Genomic DNA, 27,895 nt, shown 5'->3' with positions numbered 1-27,895 from the left:
TGTAATAAGATGTGATATCACCGCTCCTCTTATATCACCTGTACTGTAATAAGATGTGATATCACTGCTCCTCTTATATCACCTGTACTGTAATAAGATGTGATATCACCGCTCCTCTTATATCTCCTGTACTGTAATAAGATGTGATATCACCGCTCCTCTTATATCTCCTGTACTGTAATAAGATGTGATATCACCGCTCCTCTTATATCACCTGTACTGTAATAAGATGTGATATCACCGCTCCTCTTATATCTCCTGTACTGTAATAAGATGTGATATCACCGCTCCTCTGATATCTCCTGTACTGTAATAAGATGTGATATCACCGCTGCTCTTATATCACCTGTACTGTAATAAGATGTGATATCACCGCTCCTCTTATATCACCTGTACTGTAATAAGATGTGATATCACCTCTCCTCTTATATCACCTGTACTGTAATAAGATGTGATATCACCGCTCCTCTTATATCTCCTGTACTGTAATAAGATGTGATATCACCGCTCCTCTTATATCACCTGTACTGTAATAAGATGTGATATCACCGCTCCTCTTATATCTCCTGTACTGTAATAAGATGTGATATCACCGCTCCTCTTATATCTCCTGTACTGTAATAAGATGTGATATCACCGCTCCTCTTATATCACCTGTACTGTAATAAGATGTGATATCACCGCTCCTCTTATATCACCTGTACTGTAATAAGATGTGATATCACCGCTCCTCTTATATCTCCTGTACTGTAATAAGATGTGATATCACCGCTCCTCTTATATCTCCTGTACTGTAATAAGATGTGATATCACCGCTCCTCTTATATCACCTGTACTGTAATAAGATGTGATATCACCGCTCCTCTTATATCTCCTGTACTGTAATAAGATGTGGTATCACCGCTCCTCTTATATCTCCTGTACTGTAATAAGATGTGATATCACCGCTCCTCTTATATCCCCCTGTACTGTAATAAGATGTGATATCACCTCTCCTCTTATATCACCTGTACTGTAATAAGATGTGATATCACCGCTCCTCTTATATCACCTGTACTGTAATAAGATGTGATATCACCGCTCCTCTTATATCACCTGTACTGTAATAAGATGTGATATCACCGCTCCTCTTATATCTCCTGTACTGTAATAAGATGTGATATCACCGCTCCTCTTATATCTCCTGTACTGTAATAAGATGTGATATCACCGCTCCTCTTATATCTCCTGTACTGTAATAAGATGTGATATCACCGCTCCTCTTATATCACCCTGTACTGTAATAAGATGTGATATCACCGCTCCTCTTATATCGCTCCAGCACTGTTATAATCTCCGCTTTGCGGTGGCTGTGGACAGTGGGACATGTCAGGACTCGCCTGGGGAGCAATGATCGGCAGTGACTGAACCTGCCCTGCAGCCGCACATAGCACAGGCTGCACCCTGAGTATAGGGGAGCTCCACCTCCTGCCAGCAGCACCGACACCGGGGCCCCTCCAGATACCACTGACACTGCCCTGATTGCACTTCTGTAGCTGGATATAGAAATGAATATCTATATCTAATACTGTCTGCTGAGCCGTGTATCTAATCCTCTCCTGTGTGATACTGTCTGCTGAGCCGTGTATCTAATCCTATCCTGTGTGATACTCTCTGCTGAGCCGTGTATCTGATCCTCTCCTGTGTGATACTGTCTGCTGAGCCGTGTATCTAACCCTATCCTGTGTGATACTGTCTGCTGAGCCGTGTATCTAATCGTCTCCTGTGTGATACTGTCTGCTGAGCCGCGTATCTAATCCTATCCTGTGTGATACTGTCTGCTGAGCCGTGTATCTAATCGTCTCCTGTGTGATACTGTCTGCTGAGCCGTGTATCTAATCCTCTCCTGTGTGATACTGTCTGCTGAGCCGTGTATCTAATCCTCTCCTGTGTGATACTGTCTGCTGAGCCGCGTATCTAATCCTCTCCTGTGTGATACTGTCTGCTGAGCCGCGTATCTAATCCTATCCTGTGTGATACTGTCTGCTGAGCCGTGTATCTAATCCTCTCCTGTGTGATACTGTCTGCTGAGCCGTGTATCTAATCCCAGCCTGTGTGATACTGTCTGCTGAGCCGTGTATCTAATCCCAGCCTGTGTGATACTGTCTGCTGAGCCGTGTATCTAATCCTACCCTGTGTGATACTGTCTGCTGAGCCGTGTATCTAATCCTCTCCTGTGTGATACTGTCTGCTGAGCCGTGTATCTAATCCTATCCTGTGTGATACTGTCTGCTGAGCCGTGTATCTAATCCTCTCCTGTGTGATACTGTCTGCTGAGCCGTGTATCTAATCCTATCCTGTGTGATACTGTCTGCTGAGCCGTGTATCTAATCCTATCCTGTGTGATACTGTCTGCTGAGCCGTGTATCTAATCCTCTCCTGTGTGATACTGTCTGCTGAGCCGTGTATCTAATCCTCTCCTGTGTGATACTGTCTGCTGAGCCGTGTATCTAATCCCAGCCTGTGTGATACTGTCTGCTGAGCCGTGTATCTAATCCTACCCTGTGTGATACTGTCTGCTGAGCCGTGTATCTAATCCTATCCTGTGTGATACTGTCTGCTGAGCCGTGTATCTAATCCCAGCCTGTGTGATACTGTCTGCTGAGCCGTGTATCTAATCCCAGCCTGTGTGGTACACTGGAGGTCAGATTGTGTCTCAGTGTTTATTCTCAGTGGATACAATGTATTACTGGGGCCTGGAATGCTGGGAATGGCCGGAGCAGCAGAGGGGCAGAGCTGGGTGTGCAAGAATGAGAGGCGGAACCTCCTGTCACCCCCGGGCACAGAGACTGCAGGAGGAAGTCAGCAGAGTGCAGGAGAGAGGAGAGACTGCAGGAGAGAAGAGACTACAGGAGAGAGGAGAGACTGCAGGAGAGAGGAGAGACTGCAGGAGAGAAGAGACTGCAGGAGAGAGGAGAGACTGCAGGAGAGAGGAGAGACTGCAGGAGAGAAGAGACTGCAGGAGAGAGGAGAGACTGCAGGAGAGAGGAGAGACTGCAGGAGAGAAGAGACTGCAGGAGAGGAGAGACTGCAGGAGAGGAGAGACTGCAGGAGAGGAGAGACTGCAGGAGAGGAGAGACTGCAGGAGAGGAGAGGAGAGACTGCAGGAGAGGAGAGGAGAGACTGCAGGAGAGAAGAGGAGAGACTGCAGGAGGAAGTCAGCAGAGTGCAGGAGAGAAGAGACTGCAGGAGAGGAGAGGCTGCAGGAGAGAAGAGGAGAGACTGCAGGAGGAAGTCAGCAGAGTGCAGGAGAGAAGAGTGTAAGAAAGAAAGAAAAGTGCAAGTAAAAGAAAAGAGTGCAGGGGGGAGAGTGTGAGAAGAAGGTTGATGGTGCAGAAAACTGTCAGAAGAGAGAGACTGCTAAGTGTATGAAAGGAGGTGGAGAGACAGCATTTTAGTGTGTGAGACCTGAGAGTGCAGTCAGCAGTCTAAGGAGACTTCTCCATGTGGATCATAATGGAAAAAGAAGAGACAGAACCATGAACAGCTGAGATGAGAAGAGACTGCAGCAAATAGAGCGAGACCAGTGGAGAACAGAAGCCAATGTGGAGGATGGACCCAGAGTGACTGCAGCCCCCACAGGTGACAGCCCCCATACTTTATACACTATAGTTTCTCCATTTAATGTCTATAGTGCTGACCAGTTATACAGATATGGCACCCCAATACCTGCTACATCCCAGATATAAGGACCCTGCACCCCAATACCTGCTACACCCCAGATATAAGGACCCTGCACCCCAATACCTGCTACACCCCAGATATAAGGACCCTGCACCCCAATACCTGCTACATCCCAGATATAAGGACCCTGCACCCCAATACCTGCTACATCCCAGATATAAGGACCCTGCACCCCAATACCTGCTACACCCCAGATATAAGGACCCTGCACCCCAATACCTGCTACACCCCAGATATAAGGACCCTGCACCCCAATACCTGCTACACCCCAGATATAAGGACCCTGCACCCCAATACCTGCTACATCCCAGATATAAGGACCCTGCACCCCAATACCTGCTACACCCCAGATATAAGGACCCTGCACCCCAATACCTGCTACATCCCAGATATAAGGACCCTGCACCCCAATACCTGCTACATCCCAGATATAAGGACCCTGCACCCCAATACCTGCTACACCCCAGATATAAGGACCCTGCACCCCAATACCTGCTACACCCCAGATATAAGGACTCTGCACCCCAATACCTGCTACACCCCAGATATAAGGACCCTGCACCCCAATACCTGCTACACCCCAGATATAAGGACCCTGAACCCCAATACCTGCTACACCCCAGATATAAGGACCCTGCACCCCAATACCTGCTACACCCCAGATGTAAGGACCCTGCACCCCAGTACCTGCTACACCCCAGATATAAGGACCCTGCACCCCAATACCTGCTACACCCCAGATATAAGGATCCTGCACCCCAATATGTGATACACCCCAGATATAAGGACTCTGCACCCCAATACCTTCTACACCCAAGATATAAGGACCCTGCACCCCAATACCTGCTACACCCCAGATATAAGGACCCTGCACTCCAATATCTGTTACACCCCAGATATAAGGACCCTGCACCCCAATACCTTCTACACCCCAGATATAAGGATCCTGCACCCCAATATGTGATACACTCCAGATATAAGGAACCTGCACCCCAATACCTGCTACACCCCAGATATAAGGACCCTGCACCCCAATACCTGCTACACCCTAGATATAAGGACCCTGCACCCCAATATCTGCTACACCCCAGATATAAGGACCCTGCACCCCAATACCTGTTACACCCCAAATATAATGACCCTGCACCCCAATATCTGCTAAACCCCAGATATAAGGACCCTGCACCCCAATATCTGCTACACCCCAGATATAAGGACCCTGCACCCCAATACCTGCTACACCCCAGATATAAGGACCCTGCACCCCAATATCTGCTACACCCCAGACATAAGGACCTTGCACCCCAATACCTGCTACACCCCAGATATAAGGACCCTGCACCCCAATACCTGCTACACTCCAAATATAAAGACCCTGCTCCCCAATACCTGCTACACCCCAGACATAAGGACCCCGCACTCCAATACCTGCTACACCCCAGATATAAGGACCCTGCACCCCAATACCTGCTACACTCCAGATGTAAAGACCCTGCACCCCAATACCTGCTACATCCCAGATATAAGGACCCTGCACCCCAATACCTGCTACACCCCAGATATAAGGACCCTGCACCCCAATACTTGCTACACCCCAAATATAATGACCCTGCACCCCAATATCTGCTAAACCCCAGATATATGGACCCTGCACCCCAATATCTGCTACACCCCAGGTATAAAGACCCTGCACCCCAATACCTGCTACACTCCAGAAATAAGGACCCTGCACCCCAATACCTGCTACACCCCAGACATAAGGACCCTGTACCCCAATACGTGCTACACTCCAGATATAAGGACCCTGCACTCCAATACCTGCTACACCCCAGATATAAGGACCCTGCACCTCAATATCTGTTACACCCCAGATATAAGGACCCTGCACCCCAATATCTGTTACACCTCAGATATAAGGACCCTGCACTCCAATATCTGCTACACTCCAGATATAAGGACCCTGCACCCCAATACCTGCTACACCCCAGATATAAGGACCCTGCACCCCAATATCTACTACACCCCAGATATAAGGACCCTGCACCCCAATATCTGCTAAACCCCAGATATAAGGACCCTGCACCCCAATATCTGCTACACCCCAAATATAAGGACCCTGCACCCCAATATCTGCTACACCCCAAATATAATGACCCTGCACCCCAATATCTGCTACACCCCAGATATAAGGACCCTGCACCCCAATACCTGCTACACCCCAAATATAAGGACCCTGCACCCCAATACCTGCTACACCCCAAATATAATGACCCTGCACCCCAATATCTGCTACACCCCAGATGTAAAGACCCTGCACCCCAATACCTGCTACACCCCAGATATAAGGACCCTGCACCCCAATACCTGCTACACCCCAGATATAAGGACCCTGCACCCCAATGCTTGCTACACCCCAGCTATAAGGACTCTGCACCCCAATACCTGCTACACCCCAGATATAAGGACCCTGCACCCCAATACTTGCTACACCCCAAATATAATGACCCTGCACCCCAATATCTGCTAAACCCCAGATATATGGACCCTGCACCCCAATATCTGCTACACCCCAGATATAACGACCCTGCACCCCAATACCTGCTACACCCCAGATATAAGGACCCTGCACCCCAATACCTGCTACACCCCAGCTATAAGGACCCTGCACCCCAATACTTGCTACACCCCAGCTATAAGGACCCTGCACCCCAATACCTGCTACACCCCAGATATATAGACCATGCACCCCAATACTTGCTACACCCCAAATATAATGACCCTGCACCCCAATATCTGCTAAACCCCAGATATATGGACCCTGCACCCCAATATCTGCTACACCCCAGATATAAGGACCCTGCACCCCAATACCTGCTACACCCCAGATATAAGGACCCTGCACCCCAATATCTGCTACACCCCAGATATAAGGACCCTGCACCCCAATATCTGTTACACCCCAGATATAAGGACCCTGCACTCCAATATCTGCTACACTCCAGATATAAGGACCCTGCACCCCAATATCTGCTAAACCCCAGATATAAGGACCCTGCACCCCAATATCTGCTAAACCCCAGATATAAGGACCCTGCACTCCAATATCTGCTACACTCCAGATATAAGGACCTTGCACCCCAATACCTGTTACACCCCAGATATAAGGACCCTGCACCCCAATATCTGCTACACCCCAGATATAATGACCCTGCACCCCAATATCTGCTACACCCCAGATATAATGACCCTGCACTCCAATATATGTTACACCCCAGATATAAGGACCCTGCACCCCAATATCTGCTACACTCCAGATATAAGGACCCTGCACTCCAATATCTACTACACCCCAGATATAAGGACCCTGCACCCCAATACCTGCTACACTCCAAATATAAGGACCCTGCACCCCAATACCTGCTACACCCCAGATATAAGGACCCTGCACCCCAATACCTGCTACACCCCAGATATAAGGACCATGTACCCCAATATCTGTTACACCCCAGATATAAGGACCCTGCACCCCAATATCTGTTACACCCCAGATATAAGGACCCTGCACTCCAATGTCTGCTACACCCCAAATATAATGACCCTGCACCCCAATACCTGCTACACTCCAGATATAAGGACCCTGCACCCCAATACCTGCTACACTCCAGATATAAGGACCCTGCACCCCAATACCTGCTACACCCCAGATATAATGACCCTGCACCCCAATATCTGCTAAACCCCAGATATAAGGACCCTGCACCCCAATATCTGCTAAACCCCAGATATAAGGACCCTGCACTCCAATATCTGCTACACTCCAGATATAAGGACCTTGCACCCCAATACCTGTTACACCCCAGATATAAGGACCCTGCACCCCAATATCTGCTACACCCCAGATATAATGACCCTGCACCCCAATATCTGCTACACCCCAGATATAATGACCCTGCACTCCAATATATGTTACACCCCAGATATAAGGACCCTGCACCCCAATATCTGCTACACTCCAGATATAAGGACCCTGCACTCCAATATCTACTACACCCCAGATATAAGGACCCTGCACCCCAATACCTGCTACACTCCAAATATAAGGACCCTGCACCCCAATACCTGCTACACCCCAGATATAAGGACCCTGCACCCCAATACCTGCTACACCCCAGATATAAGGACCATGTACCCCAATATCTGCTACACCCCAGATATAAGGACCCTGCACCCCAATATCTGTTACACCCCAGATATAAGGACCCTGCACTCCAATGTCTGCTACACCCCAAATATAATGACCCTGCACCCCAATACCTGCTACACTCCAGATATAAGGACCCTGCACCCCAATACCTGCTACACCCCAGATATAAGGACCCTGCACCCTAATATCTGCTAAACCCCAGATATAAGGACCCTGCACCCCAATATCTGCTACACTCCAGATATAAGGACGCTGCACCCCAATACCTGCTACACCCCAGATATAAGGACCCTGCACCCTAATATCTGCTAAACCCCAGATATAAGGACCCTGCACTCCAATATCTGCTATACTCCAGATATAAGGACCCTGCACCCCAATACCTGCTACACCCCAGATATTAGGACCCTGCACCCCAATACCTGCTACACCGCAGATATAAGGACCCTGCACCCCAATACCTGCTACACCCCAGATATAAGGACCCTGCACCCCAATATCTGTTACACCCCAGATATAAGGACCCTGCACCCCAATACCTGCTACACCCCAAATATAAGGACCCTGCACCCCAATACCTGCTACACCCCAGATATAAGGACCCTGCACCCCAATACCTGCTACACCCCAGATATAAGGACCCTGCACCCCAATACCTGCTACACCCCAGATATAAGGACCCTGCACCCCAATACCTGCTACACCGCAGATATAAGGACCCTGCACCCCAATACCTGCTACATACCAGATATAAGGACCCTGCACCCCAATACCTGCTACACCCCAGATATAAGGACCTTGCACCCCAATACCTGCTACACCCCAAATATAATGACCCTGCACCCCAATACCTGCTACACTCCAGATATAAGAACCCTGCACCCCAATATATGCTACACTCCAGATATAAAGACCCTGCACCCCAATACCTGCTACACCCCAAATATAAGGACCCTGCACCCCAATACCTGCTACACCCCATGTTCTAGGGCGCTGTTCTCCATTCTCACTGTTTCACCCCTCTGCCTGCTCAGTCAGCATCTCTATGAGGACAGGTCCCTTCATGTCGGTCATGTGATCCCAGAGGTGACTGACACCATCTGCAGGAACGTGCACCCCATAAATCAGTCCCTTCCGCTGGTCCACACTCTCCTCCTAACTCCCTCTGGCCGCTCTCTGTGGTCTCATCATACTGAGCCTGAAAGGACAATGCTAAGAGCTGTTCACTTCTCAGTGACCTACTGTATTGTTTGGACTGTAAGACGCACCCGACCATAAGACGCACCCGACCATAAGACGCACCCGACCATAAGACGCACCCGACCATAAGACCCATCCCGACCATAAGACGCACCCGACCATAAGACGCATCCCAACCATAAGACGCATCCCAACCATAAGACGCACCCGACCATAAGACGCACCCGACCATAAGACGCACCCGACCATAAGACGCACCCGACCATAAGACGCACCCGACCATAAGACGCACCCGACCATAAGACGCATCCCGACCATAAGACGCATCCCGACCATAAGACGCACCCGACCATAAGACGCACCCGACCATAAGACGCACCCGACCATAAGACGCACCCCGACCATAAGACGCATCCCGACCATAAGACGCATCCCGACCATAAGACGCACCCGACCATAAGACGCATCCCCAACTTTGGGTAGGAAAATAGGAAAAACATTTTTTAATAAAGTGGTGGTTCGTCTTATAAGTCCAAAAATTACGGTATATAGTAATGTACAGTGGGTGACATAAGTATTGGACACGTCAGCCATGTTCTCAGTAAATCTATTTGTAAAGGTGCTATTGACAAGAAATTCTCCCTAGATGTCGGTAACAACCCATCCAATCCACAGACAAAAGAAATCACCATAGATGTCCCTAAATGATGTGTAATAATGAGAAGTGACACCGGGAAATGTGCTGAACACTTGCAGAAATGTAATAAATACTTCATACAAAAGCCTTTGTTGGTGATGAAGCTTCACAACGTCTCCTGAGTGGAGAAACTAGTCGCAGGCATTGCTCAGGTGTGAATCTGTCCCATTCTTTCACACAAACACTCTTCACATCCGGAAGCTTCTGTGGCTCCTTCTATAAACTCTGAGCTTTAGTTCCTTCCATACATTTTCTCTTGGATTCAGGCCCGGTGATCGGCTCGGCCGTTCTAGCCGCTTTATTTTCTTTCTCTGAAACCAGTTGAGAGTTTCCTTGGCCGTGTATTTGGGATCATTGTCTTGTTAGAATGTCCACCCACCTTTCATTTCATCCTGGTAAATGGCAGCAGATTTTTATATAGAATGTCTCGGTACATTTGTCTGTTCATTCTTCCTTCAATTATATGAAGTTTGCAAGTGCCCTATGCTGAAAAACAGCCCCACACCATGATGTTCCCACCTCAAATATTCACTGTTGGTATGGTGTTTTTAGGGTGATACGCAGTGCCTTTTGGCCTCCAAACATGGTGAGTATTATGGCATCCAAAGGGTTAAATTTTGGGCTCATCTGACCACACTATATTGACGGCTCCGCGGCAGTTCTGTGGCCATGTGCTTTTTTGTGTAAACTACAATACTTCAACACCGAGTTATGGGGACACAATTCATCTCAGTGATACACAAAACTGATTGTTGGAAACCTGAGGGGATGGGGAATGTAACCCTAGCTTTTAACATAGCCCAGCGTATAAGGAAAGGGAGATACCTGGCACAACCTTGCGGGGGCCCTTAGGGCCCCGGTGTTTTGTATCCAGCTGGGTCCGATGACACTATAACCGGCTCCCTAGGACCATCCAGTAAGGAGGTATAGCCCATTTTAGTTTTGGGAGTTTTTTATCTAAGAGAGACCAGGGGAGGAGATGTGGGCGTAGCCACGAAGCCAGATTGGGAGTGATCCAGAGGGGTTAAGTACTCCAGGAACCCTGACACCATCGTCTTTTCCTGGGGAGGTTATGACATTAAGACGTGTGGGAAAAGTTCTGCAACCAAGTGAGGGCCCACAGCCTCCCATGTGGCAGCCCTCCCCCACATGCCCTTATGTATATAGTGTATTGTTTAGTGTGCCCTTAAGGCGATTAAATATATAATTTAATCTTGGGCTGTTCTTTTATCTCGATCCACAAACCTCACGTCTGTTGTTCGGTCCAATGAACACGCTACCGGGCTGGTTTCTAGCCCGATATAAGTCCGTTATATCTAATAGAAACTGGTGGCAGCTCTCCCATGCCGACCAGGCTCTGCTTCACTGGAGCTAGTGAAGGAGCCTCTCAGCCTGTCAGAGTTGTGGGCGAGCGCGGTGCCATGTCAGCGTCTGAGTGGGCCTCCTCTTTTCACTCCCTGGTGCCTTCCTGTACTTGTGTGGACCGGGGGTGTCTGTGCATAACTGTACCAATCTGACCTTACGCGTCCCTCAGGTGTGGAACGTCACGTTGGTGCAAAGGGCAGATCCATACCACGTGCTTTGACGTAATTGTGACGTCAGTCAGGTGGCGGGGTGTGGATTCATCACAAGTGGCGGCAGTGGCGAGATTCTGCAGGGTCTCCCTGCTGCCATTTCATCACAACGTCCTTCCGCTTTCTCCTTCCTCCTGTAACTGCCTCAACCAGGTGAAGAAGAAGGTCCTGGTCTTGGACTTAGACGAGACCTTAATACACTCTCATCATTACTGTTGGTATATGCAACAGTTGTGAACTTCTTTGTTTGTGTGAAGGAGGACTTTATACTGATCTGACAGTAGATGGTGATGTTGTTTAAAGTTTCCTTGTTTACTGTATTGTAAAAAGAAAAAAGTCTCTCTTGTGTTTTCTGCTTTGTTCTTACTTCCTGGTGCAGTACTGTGTGACTACGTTTTTTCCTTTACCTCATGTTCTGAGACGTAAAAGCTTGTTATCCCATGTAATCTGCTCTGTGAAGTTTTTACCGCAACTGTGGGGATCCAGAAGCTGTGCAAGAGGTTATGGGCCCAGGCACAGAGGACCCCAGACACCCAGGACACCGTAACTCTCAGCAAGACACTGGCGAATGCAGAAGAATTCTTTAGTATCATTCTCTCCAAACAAGTAAGACAAGTTAAAGATGACAAGTAGCACAGAGCTAAAACTCACAGTAGCTAAACTGAAATGTTATTGTTTAAAGATGATTTATGGGAAGTAATCACTACAGATAGACCTGATGAGGATAATCAGACATGGGATAAGAAAAATAGACGAGCAAGAGCTACCATCAGCGTATTAGTGGATGATGCTCAATTAATCCACATAAGGAATGAGGATACAGCAAAGGGAATGTGGGAAGCACTAAGAAAGCTACATGAAAGATCCAGCTTAAATCACAAGTTATTTCTGCTAAGAAAGATTTACAGTATGAGACTAAGTGCAGACAATGACCTGCAGAAGCATACATTCTCTATTATGGAAGTGATATCACAGCTGAGATCAATTGGTGAAGATATTAAGGAAAGCCATGTAGCAGCAATATTATTGTACAGTTTACCGGATTCATATACTGCTTTGATAAATGCACTAGAGACAAGACCTGAAACAGACATTACATTAGAGTTTGTGAAGACCATACTCATAGATGAATATGAAAGAAGGAAAGAACAAAGAAATGATTCTTCTACTGAAAAAGATAATGGAAATGCTCTTAAAGCTACAAAATCAAAAAGACCCTATAATAAAGAGACAAGAGAATGTTTCAAATGTAAGAAAAAAAGGTCATTTAAAGAAAGACTGTACTATATGGAAAGCAGAACAACAGAAAATACATCATAAAGAGAATACACAGAAGGTGAAAAACACAATTTCTGATTCATGTGAAAATAATTAGAATGGCTCATTTTAAAGTGACTGATAAGAAATCACCGTTGGGTTGGTTTATTGACTCAGGAGCAACAAGTCACATGACAAGTAATAAAAATTTCTTTACTGAACTTAATTTAAATAAGAAGCCATTGATCTTTCAGATGGAAGCAAAATAACTGCAGAAGGTGTTGGACAAGGAATGCTAAACTGTTCTAATAAGTTTGGGCATGATTCAAAAATACTTGTACAGCATGTGTTATATGTTCCAGAATTAGAAGGAAGATTGTTATCTGTAAAACGTCTAACAGCTAAAGGACTTACTGTAAAATTCAAAGATGATGAGTGTACAATCCTAGCAGGAAACAAAGTAATAACCAATGTCAAGGCAGATGAACAATTATATCATCTAGACACATTAAAGGAACAGATGAAGTTGTGTACACATGATCAAAAGAATTGTATTCACATGTGGCATAGACGTCTAGGACACAGACATCCTGAAAGTATAATGGAGCTACAAAGGAAAGAATTGACAAAGGATCTATTGATATCTGATTGCTCAATAACCGTAAGATGTGAAAATCCAAAGCCACAAGGATATCTATTCCTAAAGAAAGTGAAACGAAAAGCACAAGACCACTTGATTTGGTGCATACTGACGTATGTGGACCCATGAAAGTGACTACATCAGGAGGCAATAGATATATGGTGACTTTTATAGATGACTACTCAAGATACACAGTCACATACTTGATCAAGAACAAAAGCAAAGTTTTCAATAAACTAGTAGACTACGTGACAAAAGTCGAATAACAAGTTTCAGAGGAAGCCAATTGTCATTAGAAGTGATAATGGAGGTGAATTCACAGGACACCAAATAGAAAACTACTTAAGAAAAAATGGTATAGAGCATCAAAAGACTGTTCCATACACACCGAACAAAATGGAGTAGCAGAAAGGAAAAACAGAACAATGACTGAAATGATAAGGTGTATGCTGACAAATTCCAAACTATCAGAGAAATATTGGGGTGAAGCAGCAATGACAGCTACATATCTACAGAACCAACTTTTTTCTAGAAAACTGAAAAAAACAACAACACATGAACTGTGGCAAGGTATGAAACCAAGTGTAAATCATTTAAGAGTTTTTGGTTGTAAAGTTTTTGTATTCATTCCAACAGAAAAACGTTCCAAACTTCAAAATAGGTTCATGGAAGGAATATTTGTTGGATATAGAAAAAATTGCAAAGGATATAGAATCCTAGATCCCAAAACAGACAGAGTTACGGTGAGTAACAGTGTGACATTCATTGAGGATCTAAATGAAGACACTATGATTTCACTGGAAAAAAAAAGAGAAAAACAACAATGATATAGCTGAAGGAATATCTGATGAAAAAGAAGTTGAAATTAATAAAAAACAAAATACTGAAAGTGAAGAGAAACAATTACAAACAGACACAGAACCAAGACGTTCAATAACAGAAAACAAAGGAAAACCACCAATACGCCTCTCATACAAGGCAAGTACAAGTAAAATTTATGAGCCTACCTCTTGGGAAGACATATCTCGACTTCCTGAAGAAGAAGCCAATAAATGGATAGCGGCAACAGAAATAGAAATAAAATCCACACATGACTCAAAAACATGGACACTAACAGAATTACCAGAAGGAAGAAAAGCTATAGGATGTAAATGGGTTTTTAAAGTAAAGTACCGAACAGATGGCACAGCTGAACGATATCGAGCAAGACTCGTAGCTAAAGGTTATTCTCAAAAATATGGAGAAGACTATGATTAAACATTTGCTCCAGTTGTCAAACATACTACAATAAGAACTTTGTTTGCAGTTGCAGCAATGAAACAAATGGAACTGAAACATCTGGATGTAAAGACAGCATTTTTGAATGGAAGTTTAACAGAAGATATTTACATGGAACAACCTCCAGGATTCAAAGATAAAAGTTTAAAACAAGCTGCTAAATTGTGGAATGATAAAATCACGGAGGTGCTCACAAATGAAAAATTTAAAAGAAGCAAAGCTGATCCTTGCCTGTACACAAAAAAACTAATGGACAGATGGATCTACAGTACAGACCAAAAGTTTGGACACATCTCATTTAAAGATTTTTCTGTATTTTCATGACTTTGAAAATTGTACATTCACACTGAAGGCATCAAAACTATGAATTAACACATGTGGAATTATATACTTAACAAAAAAGTGTGAAACAACTGAAAATATGTCTTATATTCTAGGTTCTTCAAAGTAGCCACCTTTTGCTTTGATGACTGCTTTGCACACTCTTGGCATTCTCTTCATGAGCTTCAAGAGGTAGTCACCGGAAATGGGTTTCACTTCACAGGTGTGCCCTGTCAGGTTTAATAAGTGGCATTTCTTGCCTTATAAATGGAGTTGGGACCATCATTTGTGCTGTGCAGAAGTCTGGTGGATACACAGCTGATAGTCCTACTGAATAGACTGTTAGCTGCTTTTTTCTTGCCATAATACAAATTCTAAGTAAAGAAAAACGAGTGGCCATCATTACTTTAAGAAATGAAGGTCAGTCAGTCTGAAAAATAGGGCAAACTTTGAAAGTGTCCCCAAGTGCAGTTGCAAAAACCATCAAGCGCTACAAAGAAACTGGCTCACATGAGGACCGCCCCAGGAAAGGAAGACCAAGAGTCACCTCTGCTTCTGAGGATAAGTTTATCCGAGTCACCAGCCTCAGAAATCGCAGGTTAACAGCAGCTCAGATTAGAGACCAGGTCAATGCCACACAGAGTTCTAGCAGCAGACACATCTCTACAACAACTCTTAAGAGGAGACTTTGTGCAGCAGGCCTTCATGGTAAAATAGCTGCTAGGAAACCACTGCTAAGGACAAGCAACAAGCAGAAGAGACTTGTTTGGGCTAAAGAACACAAGGAATGGACATTAGACCAGTGGAAATCTGTGCTTTGGTCTGATGAGTCCACATTTGAGATCTTTGGTTCCAACCACCGTGTCTTTGTGCGACGCAGAAAAGGTGAACGGATGGACTCTACATGCCTGGTTCCCACCGTGAAGCATGGAGGAGGAGGTGTGATGGTGTAGGGGGGCCTTGCTGGTGACACTGTTGGGTATTTATTCAAAATTGAAGGCATACTGAACCAGCATGGCTACCACAGCATCTTGCAGCGGCATGCTATTCCATCCGGTTTGTGTTTAGTTGGACCATCATTTATTTTTCAACAGGACAATGACCCCAAACACACCTCCAGGCTGTGTAAGGGCTATTTGACCAAGAAGGAGAGTGATGGGGGGCTACGCCAGATGACCTGGCCTCCACAGTCACCAGACCTGAACCCAATCGAGATGGTTTGGGGTGAGCTGGACCAAAGAGTGAAGGCAAAAGGGCCGACAAGTGCTAAGCATCTCTGGGAACTCCTTCAAGATTGTTGGAAGACCATTTCCGGTGACTACCTCTTGAAGCTCATCCAGAGAATGCCAAGAGTGTGCAAAGCAGTCATCAAAGCAAAAGGTGGCTACTGTGAAGAACCTAGAATATAAGACATATTTTCAGTTGTTTCACACTTCTTTGTTAAGTCTATAATTCCACATGTGGTAATTCATAGTTTTGATGCCTTCAGTGTGAATGTACAATTTTCATGAAAATGCAGAAAAATCTTTAAATGAGAAGGTGTGTCCAAACTTTTGGTCTGTACTGTATGTACTCATATATGTGGACATTTTAGTTTGTTTTGAAAAAAGAAAGGGATAAAGAGGACATACTAAAAATCCTGAATCAACATTTCGAGATCAAAGACTTGGGAAATGTGAAACAGTCCTTAGGAATACAGATAGAAAGAGAAGAAGATGGAAGTTTCCTACTTAATCAAAATCACATGATTCAAGACATAACCGAAACATTTGGATTGAAGGATGCAAAACCAGCCAAGTCTCCAACGGAAACTAATTATCTTAAAGAGATGAGTAGTGAGAAAAATTTGTTACCAAATAATGAAGAGTGCAGAATGGCGATAGGAAAACTACTGTATCTAGCGACTGTTACAAGGCCAGACATCGCAGCAGCAGAAGGAATTCTGAGTAGAAAAGTGTCCAAGCCAAATAAAGCGGATTGGAATGCTGTGAAGAGACTAATACGTTATTTGAAAGGAACCAGCAATGTTAACCCCTTTACAGCCTGTGACGTATTAGTACGCTCAGGCTGTAATCCCCTGGTTCAGTGAGGGCTGCTGCGCTGAGCCCGCACTGAACCAAGCACATGTCAGCTGATTCTTACAGCTGACATGTGCCCGCAACAGCCGCGGGTGGAATTGCGATCCACCTGCGGCTGTTAACATGTTAAATGCCGCTGTCAATCTCCGACAGCAGCATTTAACGCGCGCTTCTGGGAAGCGTGTCCTAAGCCCCGCCCATCGGCGACCCCCGTCACGTGGTCGCGGGTCACCGATGGGCGGGCATGACAACCCAGGGTCTTCAGCAGACGCCTGTGGTTGTCATGATCTGGTCGCTATGAGCACCACCTAGTGGTCGGCGCTCATACCACAGGACCATTTCTGCGGCATACAGGGGATCTGCTGATCCCCTGTATGTAGCAGAGGCGATTGGACAGTTGCTGCTTCTAGTCTCCTATGGAGACTATAGAAGCATGCAAAAAGTGAAAAAAAAAAAGTTTTTAAAAATTAAAAAAAATGTAAAAGTTTAAATCACCCCCCATTCGCCCCATTCAAAATAAAATAATAAAAAAAAAAACCCTACCTACACATATTTGGTATCGCCGCGTTCAGAATCGCCTGATCTATCAATATAAAAAAATAATTAATCCGATGGGTAAACGGCGTAACGAGAAAACAAATTGTAAACGCCAGAATTAAGTTTTTTGGTCGCCGCAAAATTGAAATAAAATGCAATAACGGGCGATCAAAACATCGGATCTACCCCAAAATGTTCTCAATAAAAACGTCAGCCCGGTGCACAAAAAATAAGCCCTCACCTGGCCCCAGATCACGAAAAATGGAGACGCTACAGGTCTCGGAAAATGGCGCTATTTTTTATTTATTTTTTTTTACCAAATTTTGGATTTTTTTTTCACCACTTAAATAAAAAAGAACCTGTACATGTTTGGTGTCTACGAACTCGTAATGACCTGGAGAATAATGATGGCAGGGCAGTTTTAGCATTCAATGAACGTGGTAAAAAAATAAACAACAACTGTGGTATTGCACTTTTTTTGCAATTTCACCGCACTTGGAACTTTTTTCCCGTTTTCCCGTACACGATATGGTAAAACTAGTAATGGCGTTGAAAAGTACAACACATCCTGCAAAAAGTAAGCCCTCACACGGCCATATTGACCAAAAAATAAAAACGCTATGGCTCTGGGAACAAGGGGAGCAAAAAACGAAAATGCAAAAACGACAAAACCCAAGGTTGCGAAAGGGTTAAACTGAAACTGCCTACAAGTGATGAATGCATTTTAACTGGATACGTTGATGCAGATTGGGCTGGAGATCCATCTGACAGAAGATCTACCAGTGGCAATCTTTTCTTTCTCTCAGGTGGACCAATTATTTGGACTAGTAAAAAACAATCAATAGTAACACTGTCGTCAACAGAAGCAGAATATGTTGCAGCGGCACATGCGAGTCAAGAAGTTCTATGGTGAAGACAATTGCTAACAGACCTAGGACAAGCACAGTTGGAACCAACAAAAATAAATGAGGATAATCAGAGATGTCTTGTTCTTGCTCAGATGGAAAGAGTTAACCTAAGAACCAAGCACATTGAAGTGAAATATCATTTCTTGAGGGACCATCAGGAACAAGGAATCCTGAAATTAGAATACTGTCCAACTGAAGATATGACGGCAGACATTCTCACAAAGGCATTGAATGCTGAAAAACATCAGAGACTAATGAAGAAATTGGGTTTGACTGAATAAGTCCTTACTGTTGAGAAAGGGTGTTGGTATATGCAACAGTTGTGGACTTCTTTGTTTGTGTGAAGGAGGACTTTATGCTGATCTGACAGTAGATGGTGATGTTGTGTAAAGTGTCCTTGTTTACAGTATTGTAATAGAAAAAAAGTCTCTCTTGTATTTTCTGTTTTGTTCTTACTTCCTGGTGCAGTACTGTGCGTTTTTTCCTTTACCTCATGTTCTGAGAAGTAAAAGCTTGTTATCCCATGTAATCTGCTCTGTGGAGTTTCTACCGCAACTGTGGGGATCCAGAAGCTGTGCAACAATTACTACCGACTGTCCTTCCAGGGACACCCCCTGATTTTATAGTAAAGGTTGTTATAGATAAACATCCAGTGAGGTTCTTTGTACATAAGCGGCCACATGTGGACTTCTTCCTGGAAGTGGTCAGTCAGTGGTGCGAGCTTGTGGTATTCACAGACAGTATGGAGATCTACAGGATCCTGCAGTCTCCGGGGCTAATTAAGAAGGGGGAGAAATGTGACAACACAGCTTTTCTTCTTAATTATGCCAGACATATTTCTGATGGCCAAGAGCAATATACCTTTATTTTTATGTTGAGTTTTTTAACCTGTGCCCTTCTTTAGTATCTCTGTATCTGTTCAGAGAGACACTACAGGATGACCGCCTAAGGGACCACAGCCCTGGCTGGAAAGATGCAGAACTGCTCCGTTGACCATTGCTGAACTCTCAGAGACGATGTGAAGAATCCAGGTTGGGACAATCAGGTCACCCGGCCACATATCTCACGACTCTAATCCCGGCGGGCCAGCGGAAGGGTGAGACTGTGTAACTTGTACCATCTCCTGTATTTGCTGGGACTGTTCTATATGTTATTAATTGCTGGTGATTCAATAAATTATTTCCACACTGTTTACCATCACTCTGTGTTGGCTGAGTAGTGTTCTGCCCACGGAAGACCCCAGATCTTCACAACAGGCTTGTCTAAATGTTGTTGAGCAAACTGTAAACGCGCTGGAACTTGCTTTTTGATCAGAAATGGAGTCTTGCATCCAGGCCATGGAGGTTGTGTGGTGAGCATGCATACAGGCCATGGAGGTTGCGTGGTGAGCGTGCATACAGGCCATGGAGGTTGTGTGGTGAGCATGCATACAGGCCATGGAGGTTGAGTGGTGAGCGTGCATCCAGGCCATGGAGGTTGCGTGGTGAGCGTGCATACAGGCCATGGAGGTTGCGTGGTGAGCGTGCATACAGGTCATGGAAGTTGCGTGGTGAGCGTGCATCCAGGCCATGGAGGTTGCGTGGTGAGCGTGCATACAGGCCATGGAGGTTGTGTGGTGAGCGTGCATACAGGCCATGGAGGTTGTGTGGTGAGCGTGCATACAGGCCATGGAGGTTGTGTGGTGAGCGTGCATACAGGCCATGGAGGTTGTGTGGTGAGCGTGCATACAGGCCATGGAGGTTGTGTGGTGAGCGTGCATACAGGCTATGGAGGGTGGGTGCATTACTTATAGTTTTCTGTGAAACAATTGTACCTGCTGATTCCAGATCTTTCTGTCGCTGTCCACAGGTGGTCTTGGCTCTTGGACAACCGTTCTGATAATTTTTTTCACTTCTCTGTCTGAAATCTTGCTGGGAGCACCCGGTTATGGCCGGTTTATGGTGAAATCTTGCTGGGAGCACCCGGTTATGGCCGGTTTATGGTGAAATCTTGCTGGGAGCACCCGGTTATGGCCGGTTTATGGTGAAATCTTGCTGGGAGCACCCGGTTATGGCCGGTTTATGGTGAAATCTTGCAGCGAGCACCTGGTCAAGGCCTGTTTATGGTGAAATCTTGCGGGGAGCACCTGGTCGTGGCCGGTTAATGGTGAAATCTTGCTGGGAGCACCTGGTTTTGGCCAGTTTATGGTGAAATCATGTTCTTTCCACTTCTGGATTATGGTCCCAGCAACGCTCATTGGAACCTTCAGTAGTTTAGATTTTTTTCTGCAATCAATGCCATCAGAATGTTTTCCAGCAATAAGGCTGTGAAGGTCTTGAGTCAGCTCACTGGTGTTACCCATTATGAGATTTTTCCTGTGTGGCACCTTTGTAATGAGACACCTTTTTATCGGCCATCATGTGAACTAGCTGATATTATTGGTCACTTAGTGGCAGGATTGCTTTCTAATTACTGATAGACCTCAGCCAGTGTCAGAGAACTTTCCAGGGATTTTTGGTCCTTTTTCCTCATGTGTTCAGTACTTTTCCCAGTATCATTTCTCATTATTGCTCATAATTTATGGACATCTATGGTGATTTCTTTTGTCTGTGGATTGGATCTATTGTTACCAACAGCTGGGGAAAATTTCATGTCAATAGCACCTTTACAAATAGATTTTCTCAGGAAATTGGTTAAATCTACAATACTTATTTCACCCGCTGTATATAGTAATATGGCCGCCCTTCTCCTCAGTGTGATATAGTAATATATATAGTAATATGGCCGCCCTTCTCCTCTGTGTGATATAGTAATATATATAGTAATATGGCCGCCCTTCTCCTCAGTGTGATATAGTAATATATATATAGTAATATGGCCGCCCTTCTCCTCTGTGTGATATAGTAATATATATAGTAATATGGCTGCCCTTCTCCTCAGTGTGATATAGTAATATATATAGTAATATGGCTGCCCTTCTCCTCAGTGTGATATAGTAATATATATAGTAATATGGCCGCCCTTCTCCTCAGTGTGATATAGTAATATATATATAGTAATATGGCCGCCCTTCTCCTCAGTGTGATATAGTAATATATATAGTAATATGGCCGCCCTTCTCCTCAGTGTGATATAGTAATATATATAGCAATATGGCTGCCCTTCTCCTCAGTGTGATATAGTAATATATATAGTAATATGGCCGCCCTTCTCCTCAGTGTGATATAATAATATATATAGTAATATGGCCGCCCTTCTCCTCTGTGTGATATAGTAATATATATATAGTAATATGGCCGCCCTTCTCCTCAGTGTGATATAGTAATATATATAGTAATATGGCTGCCCTTCTCCTCAGTGTGATATAGTAATATATATAGTAATATGGCCGCCCTTCTCCTCAGTGTGATATAGTAATATATATACTAATATGGCCGCCCTTCTCCTCATGATGATATAGTAATATATATAGTAATATGGCTGCCCTTCTCCTCAGTGTGATATAGTAATATATATAGTGATATGGCCGCCCTTCTCCTCAGTATGATATAGTAATATATATAGTAATATGGCCGCCCTTCTCCTCAGTGTGATATAGTAATATATATAGTAATATGGCTGCCCTTCTCCTCAGTATGATATAGTAATATATATAGTAATATGGCTGCCCTCCTCCTCAGTGTGATATAGTAATATATATAGTAATATGGCCGCCCTTCTCCTCAGTGTGATATAGTAATATATATATAGTAATATGGCCGCCCTTCTCATCAGTGTGATATAGTAATATATATAGTAATATGGCTGCCCTCCTCCTCAGTGTGATATAGTAATATATATAGTAATATGGCCGCCCTTCTCCTCAGTATGATATAGTAATATATATAGTAATATGGCCGCCCTCCTCCTCAGTGTGATATAGTAATATATGTAGTAATATGGCCGCCCTTCTCCTCAATATGATATAGTAATATATATAGTAATATGGCTGCCCTTCTCCTCAGTGTGATATAGTAATATATATAGTAATATGGCCGCCCTTCTCCTCAGTGTGATATAGTAATATGGCCGCCCTTCTCCTCAGTGTGATATAGTAATATATATAGTAATATGGCCGCCCTTCTCCTCTGTGTGATATAGTAATATATATATAGTAATATGGCCGCCCTACTCCTCAGTGTGATATAATTATATACAGTACAGATCAAAAGTTTGGACACACCTTCTCATTTAAAGATTTTTCTGTATTTTCATGACTATGAAAATTGTACATTCACACTGAAGGCATCAAAACTATGAATTACCACATGTGGAATTATATACTTAACAAAAAAGAGTGAAACAACTGAAAATATGTCTTATATTCTAGGGTCTTCACAGTAGCCCCCTTTTGCTTTGATGACTGCTTTGCACACTCTTGGCATTCTCTTGATGAGCTTCAAGAGGTAGTCACCGGAAATGGTCTTCCAACCATCTTGAAGGAGTTCCCAGAGATGCTTAGCACTTGTTGGCCCTTTTGCCTTCACTCTGCGGTCCAGCTCAGCCCAAACCATCTCGATTGGGTTCAGGTCTGGTGACTGTGGAGGCCAGGTCATCTGGCGTAGCCCCCCATCACTCTCCTTCTTGGTCACATAGCCCTTACTCAGCCTGGAGGTGTGTTTGGGGTCATTGTCCTGTTGAAAAATAAATGATGGTCCAACTAAACGCAAACCGGATGGAATAGCATGCCGCTGCAAGATGCTGTGGTAGCCATGCTGGTTCAGTATGCCTTCAGTTTTGAATAAATCCCCAACAGTGTCACCAGCAAAGCCCCCCCACACCATCACACCTCCTCCTCCATGCTTCACGGTGGGAACCAGGCATGTAGAGTCCATCCGTTCACCTTTTCTGCGTCGCACAAAGACACGGTGGTTGGAACCAAAGATCTCAAATTTGGACTCATCAGACCAAAGCACAGATTTCTACTGGTCTAATGTCCATTCCTTGTGTTCTTTAGCCCAAACAAGTCTCTTCTGCTTGTTGCCTGTCCTTAGCAGTGGTTTCCTAGCAGCTATTTTACCATGAAGGCCTGCTGCACAAAGTCTCCTCTTAACAGTTGTTGTAGAGATGTGTCTGCTGCTAGAACTCTGTGTGGCATTGACCTGGTCTCTAATCTGAGCTGCTGTTAACCTGCGATTTCTGAGGCTGGTGACTCGGATAAACTTATCCTCAGAAGCAGAGGTGACTCTTGGTCTTCCTTTCCTGGGGCGGTCCTCATGTGAGCCAGTTTCTATGTAGCGCTTGATGGTTTTTGCATCTGCACTTGGGGACACTTTCAAAGGTTTGCCAATTTTTCGGACTGACTGACCTTCGTTTCTTAAAGTAATGATGGCCACTGTTTTTTCTTTACTTAGCTGCTTTTTTCTTGCCATAATACAAATTCTAACAGTCTATTCAGTAGGACTATCAGCTGTGTATCCACCAGACTTCTGCACAACACAACTGATGGTCCCAACCCCATTTATAAGGCAAGAAATCCCACTTATTAAATCTGACAGGGCACACCTGTGAAGTGAAGACCATTTCCAGTGACTACCTCATGAAGCTCATCAAGAGAATGCCAAGAGTGTGCAAAGCAGTCATCAAAGCAAAAGGTGGCTACTGTGAAGAACCTAGAATATAAGACATATTTTCAGGTGTTTCACACTTTTTTGTTAAGTATATAATTCCACATGTGGTAATTCATAGTTTTGTTGCCTTCAGTGTGAATGTACAATTTTCATAGTCATGAAAATACAGAAAAATCTTTATATGAGAAGGTGTGTCCAAACTTTCGGTCTGTACTGTATATAGTAATATGGCTGCCCTTCACCTTAGTGTGATATAGTAATATATATATAGTAATATGGCTGTCCTACTCCTCAGTGTGATATAGTAATATATATAATAATATGGCTGCCCTACTCCTCAGTGTGATATAGTAATATATATAGTAATATGGCCGCCCTTCTCCTCAGTGTGATATAGTAATATATATATAGTAATATGGCCGCCCTTCTCAGTGTGATATAGTAATATATATAGTAATATGGCCGCCCTTCTCCTCTGTGTGATATAGTAATATATATATATAGTAATATGGCCGCCCTTCTCCTCAGTGTGATATAGTAATATACAGTACAGACCAAAAGTTTGGACACACCTTCTCATTTAAAGATTTTTCTGTATTTTTATGACTATGAAAATTGTACATTCACACTGAAGGCCTCAAAACTATGAATTAACACATGTGGAATTATATACTTAACAAAAAAGTGTGAAACAACTGAAAATATGTCTTATATTCTAGGTTCTTCACAGTAGCCACCTTTTGCTTTGATGACTGTTTTGCACACTCTTGGCATTCTCTTGATGAGCTTCAAGAGGTAGTCACCGGAAATGGTCTTCCAACAATCTTGAAGGAGTTCCCAGAGATGCTTAGCACTTGTTGGCTCTTTTGCCTTCACTCTTTGGTCCAGCTCACCCCAAACCATCTCGATTGGGTTCAGGTCTGGTGACTGTGGAGGCCAGCTCATCTGGCGTAGCACCCCATAACTCTCCTTCTTGGTCAAATAGCCCTTACACAGCCTGGAGGTGTTTGGGGTCATTGTCCTGTTGAAAAATAAATGATGGTCCAACTAAACGCAAACCGGATGGAATAGCATGCCGCTGCAAGATGCTGTGGTAGTCATGCTGGTTCAGTATGCCTTCAGTTTTGAATAAATCCCCAACAGTGTCACCAGCAAAGCCCCCCCACACCATCACACCTCCTCCTCCATGCTTCACGGTGGGAACCAGGCATGTAGAGTCCATCCGTTCACCTTTTCTGCGTCGCACAAAGACACGGTGGTTGGAACCAAAGATCTCAAATTTGGACTCATCAGACCAAAGCACAGATTTCCACTGGTCTAATGTCCATTCCTTGTGTTCTTTAGCCCAAACAAGTCTCTTCTGCCGGTTGCCTGTCCTTAGCAGTGGTTTCCTACCAGCTATTTTACCATGAAGGCCTGCTGCACAAAGTCTCCTCTTAACAGTTGTTGTAGAGATGTGTCTGCTGCTAGAACTCTGTGTGGCATTGACCTGGTCTCTAATCTGAGCTGCTGTTAACCTGCGATTTCTGAGACTGGTGACTCGGATAAACTTATCCTCAGAAGCAGAGGTGACTCTTGGTCTTCCTTTCCTGGGGCGGTCCTCATGTGAGCCAGTTTTTTTGTAGCGCTTGATGGTTTTTGCAACTGCACTTGGGGACACTTTCAAAGGTTTGCCAATTTTTCGGACTGACTGACCTACGTTTCTTAAAGTAATGATGGCCACTGTTTTTTCTTTACTTAGCTGCTTTTTTCTTGCCATAATACAAATTCTAACAGTCTATTCAGTAGGACTATCAGCTGTGTATCCACCTGACTTCTGCACAACACAACTGATGGTCCCAACTCCATTTATAAGGCAAGAAATCCCACTTATTAAATCTGACAGGGCACACCTGTGAAGTGAAGACCATTTCCGGTAACTACCTCTTGAAGCTCATCAAGAGAATGCCAAGAGTGTGCAAAGCCGTCATCAAAGCAAAAGGTGGCTACTGTGAAGACCCTAGAATATAAGACATATTGTCAGTTGTTTCACACTTTTTTGTTAAGTATATAATTCCACATGTGGTAATTCATAGTTTTGATGCCTTCAGTGTGAATGTATAATTTTCATAGTCATGAAAATACAGAAAAATCTTTATATGAGAAGGTGTGTCCAAACTTTCGGTCTGTACTGTATATAGTAATATGGCCGCCCTTCACCTTAGTGTGATATAGTAATATATATATAGTAATATGGCTGTCCTTCTCCTCAGTGTGATATAGTAATATATATAATAATATGGCTGCCCTACTCCTCAGTGTGATATAGTAATATATATATAGTAATTTGGTCACCCTTCTCAGTGTGATACAGTAATATATATAGTGATATGGCCGCCCTTCTCCTCAGTGGTGATATAATAATAAATATATAGTAATATGGCCGCCCTTCTCCTCAGTGTGATATAGTAATATATATAGTAATATGGCCGCCCTTCTCCTCAGTGGTGATATAATAATAAATATATAGTAATATGGCCGCCCTTCTCCTCAGTGTGATATAGTAATATATATAGTAATATAGCCGCCCTTCTCCTCAGTGGTGATATAATAATAAATATATAGTAATATGGCCGCCCTTCTCCTCAGTGACGATATAATAATATATATAGTGATATGGCCGCCCTTCTCCTCAGTGTGATATAGTAATATATATCGTAATATGGCCGCCCTTCTCCTCAGTGTGATCTAGTAATATATATAGTAATATGGCTTCCCTTCTCCTCAGTGTGATATAGTAATATATAGTAATATGGCTGCTCTTCTCCTCAGTGGTGATATAGTAATATATATAGTAATATGGCCGCCCTTCTCCTCTGTGTGATATAGTAATATATATAGTAATATGGCTGCCCTTCTCCTCAGTGTGATATAGTAATATATATAGTAATATGGTCGCCCTTCTCCTCAGTGTGATATAGTAATATATATAGTAATATGGCTGCCCTTCTCCTCTGTGTGATCTAGTAATATATATAGTAATATGGCCACCCTTCTCCTCAGTGATGATATAGTAATATATAGTAATATGGCCGCCCTTCTCCTCTGTGTGATCTAGTAATATATATAGTAATATGGCCGCCCTTCTCCTCTGTGTGATCTAGTAATATATATAGTAATATGGCCGCCCTTCTCCTCAGTGTGATATAGTAATATATATAGTAATATGGCTGCCCTTCTCCTCTGTGTGATCTAGTAATATATATAGTAATATGGCCGCCCTTCTCCTCAGTGATGATATAGTAATATATAGTAATATGGCCGCCCTTCTCCTCTGTGTGATCTAGTAATATATATAGTAATATGGCCGCCCTTCTCTTCAGTGTGATATAGTAATATATATAGTAATATGGCCGCCCTTCTCCTGTGTGTGATCTAGTAATATATATAGTAATATGGCCGCCCTTCTCCTCAGTGTGATATAGTAATATATATAGTAATATGGCTGCCCTTCTCCTCAGTGTGATATAGTAATATATATAGTAATATGGCCGCCCTTCTCCTCAGTGATGATATAGTAATATATAGTAATATGGCCGCCCTTCTCCTCTGTGTGATCTAGTAATATATATAGTAATATGGCCGCCCTTCTCTTCAGTGTGATATAGTAATATATATAGTAATATGGCCGCCCTTCTCCTCTGTGTGATCTAGTAATATATATAGTAATATGGCCGCCCTTCTCCTCTGTGTGATCTAGTAATATATATAGTAATATGGCTGCCCTTCTCCTCAGTGTGATATAGTAATATATATAGTAATATGGTCGCCCTTCTCCTCAGTGTGATATAGTAATATATATAGTAATATGGCCGCCCTTCTCCTCTGTGTGATCTAGTAATATATATAGT

General features: G+C 43.9%; 1 protein-coding gene across 3 annotated transcripts in view; it reads left to right on the top strand.

The window, feature by feature from the left end:
• Window positions 1-2,762: 2,762 nt before the first annotated feature.
• LOC141188846 (uncharacterized) overlaps window positions 2,763-27,895 on the top strand; it is a 57,511-nt gene continuing 32,378 nt past the window's right edge. Inside the window, exons 1-2 of one of the 3 annotated variants that reach the window (XM_073661093.1) lie at window positions 2,763-3,621; window positions 19,341-19,513. The gene's annotated coding sequence lies outside the window, so the exon portion shown is untranslated. Of the gene's footprint in view, window positions 3,622-19,321; window positions 19,514-27,895 lie in introns of all 3 variants that reach the window. The other 2 variants (XM_073661092.1, XM_073661091.1) reach the window with 2 other exon arrangements.

This window comes from Phyllobates terribilis, unplaced genomic scaffold (genome assembly GCF_046119375.1).
Source record: "Phyllobates terribilis strain yellow unplaced genomic scaffold, ASM4611937v1 Scaffold_2__4_contigs__length_985480577, whole genome shotgun sequence".
NCBI lineage: Eukaryota > Metazoa > Chordata > Amphibia > Anura > Dendrobatidae > Phyllobates > Phyllobates terribilis.
This window is presented reverse-complemented; position numbering and strand designations above follow the sequence as displayed.